This window comes from Phascolarctos cinereus, unplaced genomic scaffold, assembly GCF_003287225.1.
Source record: "Phascolarctos cinereus isolate Bilbo 61053 unplaced genomic scaffold, phaCin_HiC Scaffold_4;HRSCAF=312, whole genome shotgun sequence".
Taxonomy (NCBI): Eukaryota; Metazoa; Chordata; class Mammalia; order Diprotodontia; family Phascolarctidae; genus Phascolarctos; species Phascolarctos cinereus.
The window spans coordinates 44,089,306-44,109,080 of NW_027555847.1; the positions used below are offsets into that span (position 1 = coordinate 44,089,306).

The 19,775-nt window shown below is 35.6% G+C and overlaps 1 protein-coding gene across 1 annotated transcript in view; it reads left to right on the forward strand.

The window, feature by feature from the left end:
• The window catches only part of LOC110195628 (contactin-4), a 1,139,396-nt gene that overhangs the window by 171,720 nt on the left and 947,901 nt on the right, over positions 1-19,775 (forward strand). The window contains exon 2 of the mRNA XM_020968471.2: positions 13,488-13,534. The gene's annotated coding sequence lies outside the window, so the exon portion shown is untranslated. The remainder of the gene's footprint in view (positions 1-13,487; positions 13,535-19,775) is intronic.

Here is a 19,775-nt window from a genome sequence, read left to right on the forward strand (position 1 = left end):
CTGAAAGCAGCAGCCATAAGCAGCCGGGAGGCAGCAAGTTATGCAGGACTGTATTAAGACTTCAAAGAAAGTAGTATCTGGGCTAAGTCCTTTTTTCCTCCTAAATAAAATCCAAACTTCTTTGCTCAACATGCAAGGCCCTATGCAACCTAGCACAATCTTCTACTCCTACATTATGATTTATCTCATATTAGTGTCTTCTGCTGCCACTCTCAGACCCAACTGAAAACTCTATTACTCTCTGAAAACTCACTGTTCTCACCTGCCTTATTTTGTTCTTTATGTCTGAAATGTTTTTCCTCTCCTTTGTATTTGTCTGTCAAGCTCTTTATTTAATAATTATTAAATTTGATCTATAACTGTGAGTTTATATATATAGATATATAGATATATAGATATATAGAGAGATATAGATATATATATATGATGTTGGAATTCTTTCCATCAATTCAATAAAAGCTACAACTTAGGGGCTTAGATATTTGCATGGGGGCTTTGAGAGGTTCCCTCTCTTAACTGTTTTTCAAAGCCCATCCCAAACAAAACCTTATCCAGCAAGCCTCTCCTGATCCCTGTGGGGTGACCTCCCTCAGACCTCAGATTTGTTTTAAAATTAAAAGATATGATTGTGTATTATAGTTAACTGAATTGGTTTCTCATCCTCTCCCTTTAATATAAACTGCTTGAGAGTAGGGACCATTTCCTACCAAATTTTGTAACTCCCAAGTGTCAAACAAAGTGATTTTCACATAGTACACAATTAAAAATACTTCTTGATGGCTCTCTTCCTGAAAAAAGGAAAAGATTATAACAGGCGTGTGTGCATGTGTGTGTGTGTGTGTGTGTGTGTGTGTGTGTATGTGTGTACATGAGGGGGTAGGGGTGGGAATGGTCCAAACAGCTGGGGTAGCCTGCAAAAATCTGAAGATTTAGAAGAAGGCAGGATGAATACCAGGGAACAATAATCCACTAGGGCTACAATGGTTGTTTGCCAGAAGGTACTGAGTATGTCCGTGCACATCATTGCCTTTGTGAAAAGAGCCAAATATTTCACTGGAAGACAGAGTACTGTATATAAGATGGACCAATTCATCATTCTCTATGAGAAAGCTGGAGACAGGCATGGAAAGATAACTTGGAAAATGAAGAGTGTACACACACACCAATGAACATCTGCTTGTTCCAACACTCCAACTTGGCAAACACATTTGTACTCAAAACGGCAACAAAGCAGCATAGATTTTGTTTTTTTTAACTTAGGTTTATTGATATTTTTTTTCCATCACCTCCATTTCTGAATATATCCTTCTACCTGCCCCTATCTAGAAAGCCATGCCTTGTTACAAAGATAAAAAAGAGGGAAAAAATTTTAGAATAACCAATCAATGTAACAGCAATGTCTTACAGAATATCTAACACTTCACATCCATCTTCCCCAACTCTGCAAAATTAAGAGGAGAGACTGTTTTTCTTAACTCATCTCCAGAGCCAAGATAAATCATTACCTGTTTCACAAAATTTAGTTCTGGTATGTTTTTGTTTCTTTTGTTTTGTTTTCCATTTATATCATTGTAGTCATTGTATATTTTATTTTCCTGATACTTACCCCACTATGCTTCATTTCATATATCTTCCTAGGCTTCTTTGAATTTCTCATATTCATCAACTTACAATAATAATATTCAGTCATATTAACAGTCTAGAGTTTGCTTCATCATTCCCTGATTGATAAAGGGGTATCCATTTGGTGTCTAGGTCTTTGCTTCCACAAAAAGTATGGCATAGATTTTAATAATGTTGACTGAATCTGTTATATGTTAATCTAAGCTCTAATGAATAGTGAGAAAACAAAAAAGACATCTAGTTAGAGTAACAAGCAAGACCAGAAGCTGGATTATAAATCTCTGAATAATGAAAGTAGGCTTTATTTGCTAGTTCTCGGGACCTATAAAACTCCTTGCTCTGTTCAGCAGCTATTAGCTTGTTGTTGACACTCTGCCATTATGCTAGGTCAATCTCTCAAATTGTATTTTGACTTTTGGAAGAGTATCCTCCAATCTGGCAAGAAAACCTGTAGTTGATATATGTAATGGGTCTTCACTACAGGTAGGATTTGCTTTGGCTGGTCCATTTGTATCTCGAGTCATCTCCATAATATGACATTTTTGTTCAAGGCACTGTTCCCAACTTCTCTTTTCCTGCCTCTGGCCAATTAAAACGGGATAATGGCAGGTGGTGATCCACTTGATAAGATAACTCATTCAAAGTGCTTTTAGGGAGCTGACAAGATATGATACAACACCTAGAAGGAGAAATTTATCTTAAATTTTTCTTTATTGTGAGGCAATCTGTGGATTTCCCTTTGGTGGCCTTCTTTGTGAAAAGAAACTTTTTTATTTAAATTTTCGTAAGTTGCGGGGTATTTGTCTATGTGCTTGATCACACACACACACACACACACACACACACACACACACACACACACACGCACACACGCACGCATACACACACACATTGTTGACAACTTATCTTTTCCTCTAACATAAATTTCTCTTTCTCTTATTTTACTTTCTAGGGAGTAGTCACATTGTATTTTCTTTTATAAAACCTAAAAAAAGTATATATGGAATTTATATAAAAAGTAGTTTAGATATTTTTCTCTTTTTAACTTGAAGCAATGCCAAAGTCTATTTAACTTTCTTTCTGCAATGATTCCTCACCCTTTTAATAATTTGTAAAAAATAACCATTTTTGGAAAAAAGATGAGCTTTCCTCTCCCATGGTTCATCTGTATGCTTGATAACAACCATTGTCTCAGATTTCATTGAACTCTTTAGAATGCACAAAGGGATAAATTATCACAGGAAATCCATAGTCTGTTTTTTAAACATCAAAGAAAATTATTTTTGTTTGGTTCTGTATGTGTGCCCACATATGTTTCATTATGGAATACTTGTTTTCAAATGTTTATTCATAAAATGATAGGTTAAGATCTGGGCCTTTAAAGCTACCTACCTCAACCACCTCATTTTAGAAATAAGGAAACTGAGGCACAGAGATGTTAAGTGACTTGCCTTGAGTCACATGCTAGAAAGTATCTGAGGCAGGGTTTGAACCCCAGTTGCCCAGACTCAAAGGCCAATGCCCTAAACACTATATTGTGCTAACTCTTTGCTTCAAATACATCCATCCATACATACATACATGCATACATACATATATACACATATATGCATATATCCACTCACATGTATGTGTGTATATGTGTATGCATATTAAGCAAATAAATACAATAAGCATATATTATACATCTATCTTAGAGTACCAACTAATGCATCCTAGATAGTAAAATGGAAGGGACCCAAAATGTCTCCTTCATTTTACATATCACAGAACTAAGACTCAGGGAGGTTGTGACCTCTTCAGGGTCACAAAAGGAGTAAATAGAAGGGTCAGAATATAAGGTTAAACTCATTTCCTCTGACTTGAAATGCAGAACTTTGCCATAATGCCCTGTGATAAGCTCTGGCTGTCATACAAAGACAAAATCTATGTGGATTCTGTCCTTCAGTATGACCTCATAGCGGACATGTGAAATGCACATAAATAAAATCAAAGATGAAATAATTATTAGAGAAAAAAGATTCAAGGAAAATACACTGGGGGCTGAGCTGGGAGGAAGAATCTTGTTCTCTGGGCAAGCTTTGAAAAAGTTCACTCTTTGTGTGTGTCTACCAGAGCCTTTAAAACTCTTCTATATGATATGTGATTTGTCTTCTCACAAAATATAAATATTCGCCATAATGAATAAAGTTTTCTGGTTTTAAATTTAAACTTATAAATTGTATATCAGATGATCCCTCCTGAGAGGAAACTCCTGAGTATTTTTTTGGAGAACTCTTACTTCTTGTGGTGTCTTCTCATTGGCCCCACCCAGAGAGAATAATAATTCTGTGTAAACTTGTATGGTGTCCATAATTTATAGCATTGCCTTGGGTAATATCCTAGGAGGGGGAAATTAAGGTTCATTCTTCCACATTTCTCTACCATTACATGACTCCCCTGTCTTTGGGACATTGTTTGACTCTTGAAGTTGACTTGGATTCCCAGAAAGTACTGTAAGTGGTGCCCAACTCTGTTTTCTCCTCCAACCACTCCACTGAGCTCTACTTTCTAAAACATTGTGATCTTTTGGCTCTTTTCCTGACCCCTCCAACTCTGGCTTCTTGATGATCAGCTTTGCTTTTCTGTTCTTTTAAGTTGAACTGTGGCTCCAGGCATTTTCTCTGACTGTCTTTCATCCCTGGAATACTCTTCCTTCTTTGCTCCAACTACTGAGCTCCCTGACTTCCATCAATTTCCAACCAATATCTCACTTTTGACAGAAAGCCTTCCCTAACCCCTCTTATTCCAGTGGTTTCCTTCTTAATTTTATTTCCTATGTCTCCTCTTTATAGCTTTCTCTATATATATTTGTTTACATGTTGTCTACCCCATTAGACTGTAAGCTCCTCTAGGGCAAGGACTGTCTTTTGCCTTTGTTTGTATCCTATGCATTTAGAATAGTGCCTAGCATATAATAGGCACTTAATAAACATTTATTTATTGGCTGATTGATAAAATCTGCAACCCAGCAAAAGATCCCTATTTCTCACCTACTTTCTACTGCTCTTTATGCCCTCCTGTCTGCAATTTGACTCTCTTCCAGCTGATGACAGTCATATTCTTTCTCATGGGACAAAATCACTAAAAAGGCTTATATGTGGCAGGGTTTGCTTTTTTTTGTTTATTTGTTTGCTTATTTTTACATATAGAGTGTGTAAATATGCATACAGACAAAACATATACAGTTGTTACTCTTGAACTTTAACTTGTATATGGTCTTCATAGTTCTCTATCTGTGTTGGTAAAGGGACATTACTCACTGGTACTTCCATGCATAAATAATATCATAGGTAAGAAGATGGTCCTCTTTGAGAGTGAAGGAAAAACCACACACACAATATCAGAGGTATGGATAAAAATGAAGTCGTGAAAATAGCTGGTTTGGACTAGATGGGCTCCAAGAACTATAATATCAGCTCTAGAACTATAATCACATGGTCAATAAAATCATGGACCCTAAGAGTTGAAAAGGAGTTATTCCCCTTATATCATTAGCCATGAAGACCTCAAGGAAATATGAACCCCTCTACCTCCTAAGAAAGCTTGTTGCACTCTTAGAAAGCTACAACTGTCATGACTTCTCATGACAACAGACCTAGGACTGCTTCTCCATAATTTTTGACCATTTGGCCTAGTTCTGTACTCTGTGTTGAAGGAGGGCAGTCTGATCCACCTTCTATGATTCAGCCATTAAATCACTCGAAAAGAATGCTTGTGCTGCTTAGCCCATCTGCTACTTATACATACACACCATGTCTTCTCTTCTCCATGTTAAAAATTGATTAGACCTTCCACAACTCTGGAAACAATTGTAGTCTAACTCAAATAGAATGTAGCAGTCTTATCATGTTGCTTGATTTGGACTTTTTTTTTTTAACTTGGTCAGATAGCATTGTTGCAACACCTTTTTTTTGGGGGGGGTCATTTGATACACAGTCAATCACCCCAGTTCAGATCATAATCTAATATATGAAGACTTATTCCAGTGGAAGGGGTATATGAAAATAATTTGTTTCAATGGCCATGAAGGAGTCTGAAGCAGGTGCTGCAGAGTGCTTAGAGATTGGTCAGACATCAAAGATGCCAAGGTCATCCATGGCATCCTAGGGCATCACCAGTTGTCTTGACTTTTGTTTAGCCATTGAACTTCAATGACTTTAAAAGAGAGAGGGAGGATGATGACTTTATGCAACTCTGCCTCACGAACATCTAATTCATGCACAACTCATGACATCATGTCATTGGTCCTCCTCTCAAATGAAAAGTAGATTATTTTCCATACTAACAGTTATTTTATTTATGTCTTTGTTTTCTAAACAGTTTTTTTGCAAGCAACAGATTGTTGGGTTTTGTTTCTGTATTCAATTTGTCACTCTTTATTTTGTTGGATTGTGTTCCATTCACATTTAATCCATTCATGTCATGAGAGTTAAGTTTATGTTTTCCTCCATTTGTCTTACATTTTATTTCAAGCTATGATTTTTTTCTCTCCTTCTATAAATATGGTACTATGCCTCTTCAGTGCTTTAGCTTGATCTTTTTAAAGATGGCTTTATTCCCACTGATTTTCTTTCCCTCAACCCAATTTCCACCCCTATTTGTTACCCCTTTCCCTTTGGAATTTTGCTTATTTCTTTTTTTTCTTTCCTACTTTTATCTGGTTATTCAATTCTTCCTCTCTTTGTTCCCCTCTGTGTCAGTGAAGTATATTCCCACTTTTTCTCCTTTCCTTCAACAAGGTGAACTTATACTTTTAAAAATTTCATTTTCACATCTTTTTTCAAAATGATTTCTCCCTCTTACTCATTCCATTTTCAATTCTCTTTCCTTGTTTCTTCCTTCCTTCTTTTCCTTCCTTCCTTCTTTTCTTCCTTCATTCATTCCTTTCTTTCTTTGACCCACATTCTATGGTTCATGGAGGGCTCAAGCATCACATTAAGTTTTTGTTTTTTTTGATTTTTCACTATCATTTTGTTATTACCATTGACTCATGCTGAGCATGTAGGCTCCTAAGAGTTCAAGACTTTCCCAGTGAATAACTGTCTATCTTCACCATCCTCTACAGTTTCTTGGAAAGCTGAGTTTATTTTTAATTATATGAGTCCAATTTTAAGACATTGTATTCATCTGTTAAATTAGAGTGTTCGAATTATTCTAAGCTCTTGAAGTATTTTTTTGATCCCAAGTTTGATATTCAACATACTATCCATAAATATGCACCCAGTACATGTCAGGTACAGAGAGATATGCCTGATTGTCTCAGTAGGACTAGGTTGCCATTGGACTCATCCTTCACAGGGAGACCCAAGTCATTCCTTATTCCTGGCATGTGTGCTCGCATCATCTCAATCTTTCTGAATGCTCATCTTCTTTAAAGCTTAGTTCAATTGGTACTTCTTTCACAAAGCCTTCTTTGGTTTCCTATCCCTATTGCTAGTGCTCTTATTTTGCTTACTTTGTATTATATGTGTATGTATTGCATCTTCCCCAGGAAAATGCACACCTGTGGAGGGTCTGTTCTCTTTAGCTTTTCCTTTGTTTCCTCAGCACTTAACATAGTACCTCGCATTTAAGTGCTGCTTAATTAATCTTTGACGTGTGTGACCCTAGGCAAGTCACTTAACCCCAATTGCCTGAAAAAAAAAACAAGCAAAAAAAATTAATCTTTGATGAACTAAAATCTGTTGAATTAAAAGCTATTCTGCACAAGGCTTTGAGACTATCCTCTACTCATGTCTTTGTGGGAACTCCCTTTTCCTTCTATTGTTGTCAGAGAGGTTATGGTATATTCTCATTATGACCAATAGTGATTTTTTACCTCATCTGGGTTATTCCTACTGCCTACAAGAGTTCTTCCTTTCTGTTCCAGTATAGGAAACCTTGTTAAATGTTAGAAACATTTCAAGGCCCTCCAAGGGGTAGTATCACTTGATTTGGGTTAATTTAGATAGAGTGATTAGTAAGGGCATATAAGGGCATATGGTGTGCCAGATACTTTGATATGGCCGGGAATACAATTCTAAGCAAAAAGAAAAACAGTGTTTGTCCTTAAGGAGATTACATTCTAATGGGGGAACATAATACATAAAAGGGAACTGAAAAGTTGAGAGGGAGGGAAAAGTACATGCAAAGACTGGAGGAGAACAAGGGGAAAAAGCTGTCCTGCAATTGAAGCACTCTTGCATTTAGAAAATACATGATTACAGAAAGCTAAGATGAATTCAGTAATACTTTAAAATGAATTTCCATTTTAGTAATCATGATGACATCTACATATACGTGAAAAATAGTAATATGTATGTAGTTATATCTGTGTACATATAGTATATGTGTGTGTATGCATGCAAAGTGTTATTATTTTTATTTTTTTATTTTAGACAAATACTAAAACATAAACACATAATACAAAAATAAAAAGAAATATGTTGTAAAGTTGAATATTAAATATAAAATAAGAGAAGGGAAAAAAAACATGTCATGTACAAAGCAGAATGTAGGAGAGGATTCAGGATATATAGCAATAACTTTGTATTTTAAGAAAGCCTATTATTAAATACAGTACTTTTTGCTGAAAGCTGTCCATCTTTGCTTCCTTGTAGATTTTCTTTTGTTCTCTGCTGTATAATTTTTACTTTGTTCTTTTTTCTCCCTTCCTTCCCCCTCCCCCCTACACTACAATTAAGTGTGGTGATTGCTATATATGTATGTGTGTGTGTATGTATGTATGTTTATGTATATACACACATATCTATGTATACATATATAAACACATACTTTCCCTAAGAGATTCTACTCCTAATCTTTGTTTTCGTCTGTGCATATCTCTTTCTTCCTATTTCTTTTAACTCCTCTACTTTACTTCTATCTGCTACCTTGCCCTCCTACTACTTAACCTACACAGCTTCCTGAGATCCCTCCCTTATCCTCCCATTCCTCTAAATCTAAACCCCCTTCTTTATCCCTCTTTTAACCTATTGACATACTGTCCCCTTTAATGATTCTTCCTTTATCCTCTCCCTACTACCTATCCCCTTAGAGGCTTATTTCTTTCTAAGTTTAGAAGACTTTTAATACTCTTCCAAATATATATGTATTTTCTCCTCTTAAACCCATTCCTGATGACAGTAGGCTTCCAGAACTAACAGCTCTCTTCCCCCATCTAATTCCTCTTTATTGGTTCTTCCTCCCACACCTGATTTGTATAAGATCATTACTCTTTTAGCTGCTCTCGAATGGTTTTACTTTTTGAAGTCATGTCATACTCAGGGCTACCCCATTCTTTCTTATAAGCTACCTAATTGCTAATAACAATCTTAGATGTAGGTAAATATTCTATCCTTATTGAGTTCCTTGTAATTGGTCATTGATATGTAACTTATATTTCTCTTGGCTCTTGTATGGCAAATCTTCTATTAAGTTCAGGTTTTTCGTTTGTTTTTTTGTTTGTTTTTAACTAAGTCCTGAAAGTCAGAAAATTCATTAAATGTCTTTTTTTTTTCATTCAGAATTATGCTTAGTTTGCTGTGTATAATATTTTCAGCTGGAAGCCCAGATCTTTTGCTCTTTGATATGTAGTGTTCCAAGTTATACTGCTAGGTCTTGTGTGACTCTAATTGTAGTAGCACCATATGTATTTTTTTTTTTATTTTTGCTCATAGTATCTTATCCTTGAACTGGGGTTCAGAATTTGACTATAATATACCTGTGGTTTTCCTTGTAGGATCTCTTTCAGGTGATGATAGGTAGATTTTTTTTATTTCTTCTTTCCATTCTTGTTCTAATACTTCAGGACAATTTTCTTTAATTATTATTATTTTTTTAATTTTTAACATGTGTTTTTAACTTTCAATTACAAATTTTATCCCTCCCTCCCTCCCCACTCACCCTCATTGAAAAGGCAAGCATCTTGATACAGGTTATAGAGGTGTAGTCATGAAAAACACTTCCATAGTAGTCATGTTGTGAAAAACTAAGTGTATTTCCTTTCATCCTATCCTACCGCCCACTTATTCTATTCTCTCTTTTGACCTTGTCCCTCCTCACAAGCGTTTGTTTCTGATTATCCCTTCCCCAATCTGCCCTCCCTTCTATCACCCCCCTGCTCACCTGTTCCCTTCCCCCCCCATTTTCCTGTAGGCTAAGATAGATTTCCATGCCCCATTGAGTGTGTATGTTATTCCCTCCTTAAGCCAAATCTTATAAGATTCACTCATTCCCTCTCACTTTCCCATTTCCCCTCCTCTGTAAAAGCCTTTTCTTGTCTGTTTCATGTGAAATAATTTACCTCATTCTACCTCTCCCTTTCTCCTTCTCCCAGTATAATCTTCTCTCACTCCTTAATTTCATTTTCCAGATATCACCCCTTCATCTTCAACTCACTCTGTGCCCTCTATCTATCTATATAGACATACATTTTTTTTCCCCTCCCACTACCCTAATACTGACAAAGGACTCATGAGTTACAAATATCATCTTTCCATGCAGGAATGTGAACAGTTCAACCTTAGTAAGTCTCTTATGATTTCTCTTTCCTGTTTACCTCTTCATGTTTCACTTGAGTCTTGTATTTGAAAGTCAAATTTTTCTATTCAGCTCTGGTCTTTTCCTCAAGAATGCTTCAAAGTCCCCAATTTCACTGAATCACCATTTTTTCCCCTGAAGGATTATACTCAGTTTTGCTAGGTAGGTGATTCTTTTTGTAATCCTCTCTCCTTTGCCCTCTGGAATATCATACTCCATGACCTCTGTTCCCTTAATGTAGAAGCTGCTAAATCTTGAGAAGTCTGGAAACCTCCACAGCTGCTGTCAATTCAGTCCTCTGGGGCCTGTTCCAGGATCTCTGCAGCCTGTGTGCCCACACCCATCTCCTTTTCTAATTGGTTGACTTTCTTTTCATAACATTCTTGTTTTTCTTGGATTATTCTTATTTTTCTTTATAATTTTTCCTCAATTTCTCTCATTTGATTTTTAAATTCTTTTTTCAGTTCTTCCATGAATTCTTTTGGGGCAGGTGAGACATTATGTTTTGGGGTAGAAGAGAGTTTCTTTGCTTCAATATCCTTCTCTGACAATGAACTCTGGTCTTTTCTATTCTCATAATAGATCTTTATGGTTGGATTTTCTCTCCTTTTCCTGTGCATTTTTTTTTGTAATAGTTCAGTTTTTTATAATCACCTCTAATCTTGGGGTACGGGGAATGATGGCTCTGGCCTCAGATCCTCTTCAGTTCTCCCCTCTTACTTGAATTCCAGCCAAGACCTCTACCCTCCTGTAAGTTCTCACAAACAGAGATGTCCCATCCCACAGCTTTTGCACTCACTGGGCATGTGATGATTCCTCCTTACCCCCACCGTGTCTCAGCAGCACAGCTGGGTCTGGTGTTCCTTGTCAGAAGAGGTTCCCTCAGTTTTGCCAAGCTCAGAAGCCCAACTTCCCTCACTGTCCTAAGGGTAAAAGTTCCTGCAAGTGAGGCTGAGGCAACCTCTCAACTCAGCTAACCTTAGGGCTTGCTGCTTGTTATTAAAGTGGTCCCTGGCCTGGAGGTGTTTACTCTACACCTGGAGGAAACCTCTTCCTGGGATTTTTCTTCAGATCATCTCTGATTGTCCAGGGAGGACCAGGTCCCCTACTCTTACCTATTTTCACCACTCTATGTTTGGCCTGAGACACTATTTCATCTCTAATATGGAGGAAAATCTTAAGAGTTTGAGATTGTCTGACCTACTCCTATCTTCCCAGAATTCTCCCCATAAGGCGTTATTTATACAGTCTGACGAATGTGTGTTTCCTTATTTATTTTCTTGAGTCAAACTGAAGGTTTTGTTAGAATTAATTGCAACCAAAAAGGCCATACTCTGTATGCGTACTAACTCGGGGATCCCTTGTAATAACTTTATAGCATACTTCCCACCTTCATCAATTAATAGTGATTCCTAGGTCAGCAGACTCTAACAGGTAGTTGGTACGATGCCTGATTTCTCATGCCCCAGCTAAGAATACATACATACATACATACATACATACATACATACATACATACATATACACACATACACACGCATATATGTATATACACACATATATGCACATATACACATATATACATATACATTTTTAATTAAAGTTTTATTGTCTCTGAAAATTAAAAATAAGTTCTTAAATCATAGACTATAAGAAAAAAGGAAGTAGGCTGGATTTGGCCACTGAGCTATAGTTTGCTGACCCCTGGTATAAAGTATAGAGTTGAATCCATAATCCTTATCTTTATTTTTCTGGGAGGGAAGAGGAGCTTATATTGTCAAAATTATTCAGATTGTTCATTCAAAAGTATTTACAACAGAAACACACAGTATTGAGAGAAAGAGATGGTAGTAGAGAGCTCTGCTTTTGGTGATCCTTGCGTGCTTATACTTGCCATTAATTTACTTTTGTTAACTTCTAACTGCACATTTTCCATTTAGATTCTAGTTTAGGTATTGGGTTTTTTTTTTGTTTTTTAATTTAGTTTTTAGATCTTTTTTTATATCTCTCATCTAAGAATGTGCCAGTGCTCCCAACGAAATAACAAAAAGGGGGTTGCAAGGCATTGAGCTTCCTTAGTCTGTGATAAGGAATGAGTGATAACTGGAGTCATTCTGTATTATGCCTTTCTCCTAATATCCTTATAAAATTTACTTTTTTAATTTCACACAACGCAGGGCTTTAGTTTTTGCACACAAAATCCAAATAGTTCATTTTCCTTATTTGCAGATATTACAGTTTTAGTGCCTGTTGTTCATCCTAGAATTTTGCTTTTATAAAGCAACTCACTTAGGCCTGTATCTTTTGAAATCTATCCCATTCAACTCAATCAATATTTAGTGTCTCACTTGGGGTGAAGTAAAAGTAGAGATAAGCATGGAGAGAGGTTGATATGTTTATCGCTTGATCTGTGAGGTACAAAGAGTGGTGATTTCTTATGATTGTCTGGTAGTTGAAAGCCTAGAGTGACTTGTGAAAGATCACTTGGTTTTCCATTCCCAAATCCAATTCTAAATCTTGCTTTGCAATTCCACCTTGCTCTCCTTTGGGTTGTTCCTTGATGATATCCACCACCTCACTACTGCACTCCTCCACCATAGGCACATATGCCTTTTCCAGACAAACTTCAAGGCAGTAGAGATGAAAAACAAGTCAAATATGCCGGCCTGAGAAACATGGCACTTGGCTGGTAACTAAGATGTTCTCTTATGGAGGCGATAAATGACGCAGGCCTCCTAACAATATTCTGAGGGGAAAGCTGTGAATTTAACTTAATGTTTATTTGTCTCTGGTCAAAGAGAGATTTCTCAGTTTCACTGATGCCCTCACATCCTTTTTCTTGCCTTGGCCTGAAACTTCGGCATTAGTAACCTCCCATTTTCCCCTCCCCCTCCCTACATTTCAGGGACTGAGACATGGTTATATCTTTCCCAGTTCTGGGACTGAACCTCTATGTTAACTTTGGCTCTGAACCCTACTTTGCTTTGTCCTGTTTTTCTATGCCCCGGCTAATAGATGTATTTTTGTAGGCCTTACTCTTTCTGCTGGTGACTTAAAATGCTACTGTAATTAAGTATGTTTTGCTTTTAGCATTATTGGCCTGGCAGATACTTGTGCACAAATTTCCAAGTTTTAAAATGCCTGAAACAGACTGGAACATCCGTTATCACACAAAGTTTTGATAGACCATGGAGAAATGCATGTTCCCTCTGATTGTTTGTATATAGCTTCGCACTCCCAATTGTAACAGAATTCTAATCTCTGTGAGCAATACTGAAAAATCCCCCTTTCTTTATTTACAGGTAATGTGCAGTTGAATGTTCAAGATAAATATCTTACTCCAGAAAAGGTAATTTTTTTAAAAAAATGATATTTTGAATAAAATCCTCACTAATGTAAAATATTTATGTATGACTTAAATGTGGATATTATTTTTTGTGGGTGTCTTATGAAATCAGTCTTATAACTCTATTGAGATTTCAACATTGTAAAAGTTGTAATAATAAGATACATTAAAACATATTTATGCTTGAGAACTATGTCAATTAGATTATAATTTTTATTTGAACAATAATGTTATTTCTGTTTTTTTGGGGGGAGTAGGGATCCGGACCTATGATTTGATCAATATAGTATATTCTCAATGTGGCAATTTCCAACACTAATACATTTGTGCACTTTATCTGTAACTTATGTTTTTAAAGAGTTGATCAGGGCAATGAGAGGTGAAGTGATTTGGGTTCTAGTTAGAATGCGGTGGAGGCAAGATAGAAATCCAGTTGTCAAGATTCTAAAGCCCCTTAAGACATTATGTCAGGCTCCTCTCAATTCCATCTTAAAGGATTATGATTTTCTGTGAATCATAAAACTCAGTTTGAAGACATACTTTTATTTATTAAAAAAAGAAGCATTTTCTCTCTTGATACATTTTTGTCCACCCCAAGTTATTATCATTGTGATGTTTATAATATTAAAATAAAGAGAATCATTTTTCCATATATGGAATGGTGTTATTGTATTGAACCTTGTAGGCCATCTCATCTCATTTATAAAAATAAAGATACTGTAACTGGAAAAAAGTTGTGTTTTGCCTATGCTTACGGAAATAACAAATATAAAAGACATGATTGGAACTCAGATTACCGATTTTTTTTTTCAGATCGCTGATTTCAATGCCACTATGTTCTTTCCATTATACTATGTTCCTTCTCTCAATATAGGAGACAGAAATGTTAAGACTTTTCCTTTAAAATAGTTATTTGGCTTTATTTCTTTGATTTATTGGGTAAAATTTAAACTTTGTTTATTTTCCTATTTCTACTAACAAATCTTCCTTCAATATGAATTTTATACCCTAATAGCCCTTGCTAAAATTATTTTATGTCATATTTGTGAATAAATCTAACAATCAATTTGTCATTTTATTAGAGAATCATTGAATGAAATCTTTCCTGATTATCCAAATTTCCTTGGATCAGTCTGAACCATTCTATATTTTTAAAAAGTACAATGAGGCGATTTCTCTTGATTTTCATGTATTAGAGGAATTCTCCCAATATTGGAGTACTTTTTGTTTTGCTTGTCAAGAGTTTCTAGGTCTATGACCCAGTAATAATGAAGATCTTTGTTTCATTCATAACCAGTTTTGAATGATCATATGGAATTACAGAATATGATTGAAAAGAAAGATTACTTACTGTAATGTGAGAGAATCATGTAATAATCTATGTAAAATTTGCAATATACAGCAATATAAAATAATATTTAGCTATATAAAGCCAATTATATCATTAATGGTATAATTAAATATATTATAAGATATAATATATAAGCATTATATATGTATGTATGTGTGCATGCATGTTTCTTAGTGATTCCTGCATTCTCATTCTCTCTCTCTCTATGTGTCTCTGTTTCTCCTCTCTCATCTGTATCTGCCTCTTTCTCTCTGTCTCTGTCACTCATTTGTCCCCACCTCATCTTGTCTCTCTCCCCTCTCTCTATCTTGCGCCTGTTGTCTTTGTCTGTCTACCTATGTCTGTGTTTCTGTCAGTTTCTTTCAAAATAAAATTTGAAAGTGAATTCATTATTGCACTGAGAAAAAGCTATGTATAGAATACTGAACTTGGATGTCCTCTGACTGCTAGTATTTTGAAGCCCCAGAATCCTCAAATTAGGTGAGACCACAGAGATCACATCACCTGTGCCTTAACAAGAATCTGCTCTATAACCTCCCCATCCAGGAGTCACTTGATGACAGAGAAGGGGAAGCCACTACCTTCAAGAGCCTTCAAGGAAGGGAGTGAGGGTGGGGAGAATCTTTCCAAACACTTTTGAACTTCTCTAGTTTTAGATAAGATTATTCTTAGACTAAGCAAAATATCCCCCTCTGTATTTTCTATTCTTTGCTCCATGTTCTATTCTCTGAGGCTAAGAAGACTGAATCGAATACTTAATTTTCCATAAGAACCCACCACATACAGCTTTATAAATAGCTGTCTTTTTCCTTTAGCTCTTCTCTTTCTCTAGCATTGATGTCACCACCTCCTTCTGCCAATTCTTACCCAACATGGGCTTCACTACCTTCCCTATTATTCACTCTCTCCCTTAGAGAGTTTTATCTGGTTTCATTCTAAAATGTGTAATCTAGCCTTAAACCCAATAATCACAATTTGGTTTCACCAAGCAAGAAGGTCACATTCCTTGACATGATGCTTAAGATAGTATTATCATTTTGGGCTGCTATGTCACATTGTGGACTCATACAGATTAATTTATATACTTTATGGAAACCCTCAGATCTTTTATACATTAAATTAATTCTAGCTATACATCCTCCATGCTGTGTTTAAGCAATTGAGTTGTTTTGGCCTCATGAAAAGGACTCTTCTTTGAGGCCTCTTTTAGTCAAACTTATTAGATGTAATCTAGAGTTTTAAGCCTGTTAAGATCATTTTGACCCTGAATCAGTTATCATGTATGCTAGCCAGTTCTCTCTGATTAGTGTCAACTTAATATTGATAAGCATTCATTTTGCCTTTATTGAAGCCATGGATAAAAATTATCAAATGGTACAGTTGTTCTTCAGTCATGTCTGACTCTTTGTGACTCCATACAGGGTTTTCTTGACAAAGACACTGGAGTGGTTTGCCATTTCCTTCTCCAGCAGATGAAGGAAAATACAGGTTAAATGACTTGCCCAGACTCAAACAGCTACTAAGAGTTTGAGGCCAGATTTGAACTCAAGTCTTTCTGACTCCAGGCCCATCACTCTATTCATTGAGTCATCAGGCTGCCTCTCAAATGGTATAGGGCCAAAGGTAAATTCCTGTCATACTCCACTAGAGAAAGAACTTCTCTGGGTCTCACTTTTCTCATTTGTATATTAAGGGGGTCACAAGGTGAACTATAAGGTCTATTTCAATTCTGCAATTATAGTATTCTACACCTAATAAAGAGAAAATACGGAGAGCCAAGCAGCTAGTGATTGTCAGATTATTTCCTTAATACCATCTTGGGCATGTCAATCAATAAACACTTACTAAATATCACCAATATTGTAGGTCCTGGCCTAGGTGCTAATGGAGATAGAGAAGGAGTGAACTGGAGATAGAGATTTCTTGAGAAGATTGGATCTACTTATCTATCTTCAAATATACCCTGAGGACAGATCATAGGAGGACTGTTTTCTGCCTTTCTTACCCTCTCTTGCTTCTACCTGGGGTATAAAGAATCAGGGTGGATTTCTCAAGGTTATTTTACTTCTGACTTCTGTATTCATTCGGGTTACAGATTGAAAAGCATTAAAATATTTTTGACTAATTCCTTTTCTAGATTTGAATAATTCAATTGTTATTCCTGAGCTGCTTAGATAAAACTGTGTTATCTAGAATTCTAAATTTAGTTTCTCTTTGTTTGGAATTAAGTAAGAATTAAGCAAAATGAATTATTTTGTAATAATAAGACCTGATGGAATTTATTCTTCCTTAAAACTACAAGTTAGGTTTTTTTAGTTTCTGTTTATAGTCTGTGGTCAGATTTTCATCAGAGTCATGTCAATTTCCTGTTGTCTTGAAAAATGACTGGAAAAAGGAGACAGATTTATAATTCTCACCTGATTTATTTATGTAATGGGTCTTCTTTCAGTAATTCAGTTGTGCCCCCATGGCTTCTATTTTTATATTCATCATTTTCATGCACCTAAAAGTTTACATTGGTGTTTTAGAGAAAAATAAATACATATGCCTGGATGATTTGTATGAGTATAATTACGATTATCAAAGACTACTAAGACACTTGCTACATTAAATGAAAAAGAAGGGGAAAAATGTGACAATGACCAGCTACAATTAAGATTACTAGAGTTTAGAAAATAGGTTATTTTAACATATGTAAATCAAATGTGAATAAATATCCATTACATTTCATGCTCTTTCCTTTGGGATAATTTCCCCCCAGATTTTATGAGACAAATCACAGGCATTATGGTTGGAAATCAATTTCATTGTTTTCTTTGCAATCTCTATATAACTGTTGAATATTTTCAGTACATTTTAATGAGTAATGAAGTACATGCTTGATTATATGCCATTAGTAAAATATCTTTTTATGGAAAGGATTCTTTTCAGTACTATCTTCAGAATGACAGCATGGCGAGTAATGAGTTGTCTTAATTTATGTTTTTTTTTCTTTTTTCCCACAAAAATCTAAATAAGCAAATGTTTTTTAAAGGGAAATATTTTAAAATAAACAATTAGAAAAATGTACAGTCTTTTTGTGTTACTTGTAGAGAACATTAACAGAATCTAAATAAATATTTAGGTATACTTTTTGAATTCTGAGACCAGTATAATCCTAATTACAGAAAAGATAATTGCTATATATATGTACTCTTATAAATAAGCTTTACTATAAATGCCTTTTTTTCCCTTTCTTTTGCTTGCCTGACTTATCAGTAGCTCATTTTAATGGTTGAATCATGAACTTTCACATTTTTTACAAGTTGATTTTATATAATTGTTAAGATGTTAATTGTTCAGACCTGACATTTCATTTATTTTTTTTTAACAAAAATAGTGTCCCCAATTTCTCTAGGATAGTACTGGAATTGTATTTAGAAGTAGCAATCTCGTCTCACTTTTCTCTTTTAAAAGAGATTTTATTCATCTCATTTCTAGTGTTTAGCATACTGCCTGTCATATAGTAGACACCTGAAAAATGGTAATTGATTGATCAAATAATAAAATAGTTTTCCACTAATCTTTTCCAAAGAAATCAATAAAAATCATTTCTGTAATGTTGTTTAAATAATATTTTGCTCAAAAAAACAAAAGTTTCCTGTAAAAGTATGCCTTTAAAAATTGCTTTGGTCATTATCTATCTCTATACTTTTTTTCTCTAAGATCACCTTTTCCCCAGAGGCCTCTCCACATGTTTTACATTCTTAACAGAATAGCAATGTTGTACTTACTGAGCTGGAAACTTTCTGTTATGGTCAGCTAAGCCTGCAGAAATTAGACTTCTTTTTCTTTTCAATAAGTCATAATGGTCAAGATGCAAAGTTACTGCTACAGCATAATTTCAGTACAAGAAGGGTGGGGGGAGTAACTAGCTGTATACTTTATTAAAAATTACATATTGTTAATATCTTTTTTTTCATTGTTTCTTGGTCATTTCTGAGGGGAAAATCCTTCCACATATGTCCTTAAACTCTCTCTCTCATTACAAAGAAAACCAGGTCACCAAAACACCCAGAGAAGTAACTAACAACAATGACAAATAATAGTGTACAACCTTTATGTAGCACTTATTATGCATCAGGCACTGTGCTAAGTGATTTACAATTATAATCCCATGGGGCAGCTAAGTGGTGAAGTGGATAGAGCACCAGCCCTGGCATCAGGGGCACCTGAATTCACATGTGGCCTCAGATACTTGACACTTACTACCTGTGTGACCCTGGGCGAATCACTTAACCTGGATTGCCTCTCCAAAATCAAAATGAATCAAAATAACAACAACAAAACTAAAACTAAAACTAACAAACATACAATTATAATCTTATTTAATCCTCACAGCCATTGGAGGTAGATGGTATCATTATCCCCATTCTACAGTTGAGAAAACTGAGGCAAACAGAGCCTAGAACATAAAACCTGCAGTATCTGAGCTTAAAGGAACATAAGAACATAGAACTTGCAGTATTGTAGCTGGAAGGGACCTCAGAAGGGGGGGGTTGGGGTGGAACTGAAGGTAATAAGCATTTTTATAGTATCTACTATGTGCCAGGTACTCTGCTAAGTGCTTTACAATCATTATCTCATTTGATCCTCAGAGGTGGGTAGTGTTATCCCCATTTTACAGATGAAATTGAGACAAACAGAAGTTAAATGACTTGCCCAGGATCACACGGTTACAGGGTATCTGTGGTTGGATTTGAACTCAGGTGTTCCTAACTGTAGACCTGACACTCTATTACACTGTGTCACCTAACTACTACTAATACCCCACCTCCCAGCCTAAGGAGAGTGTTTTTTTCTTTATTTGTTCACCAGGACTAATAATCATTTTCTAGAAATTTTTCATTTTCA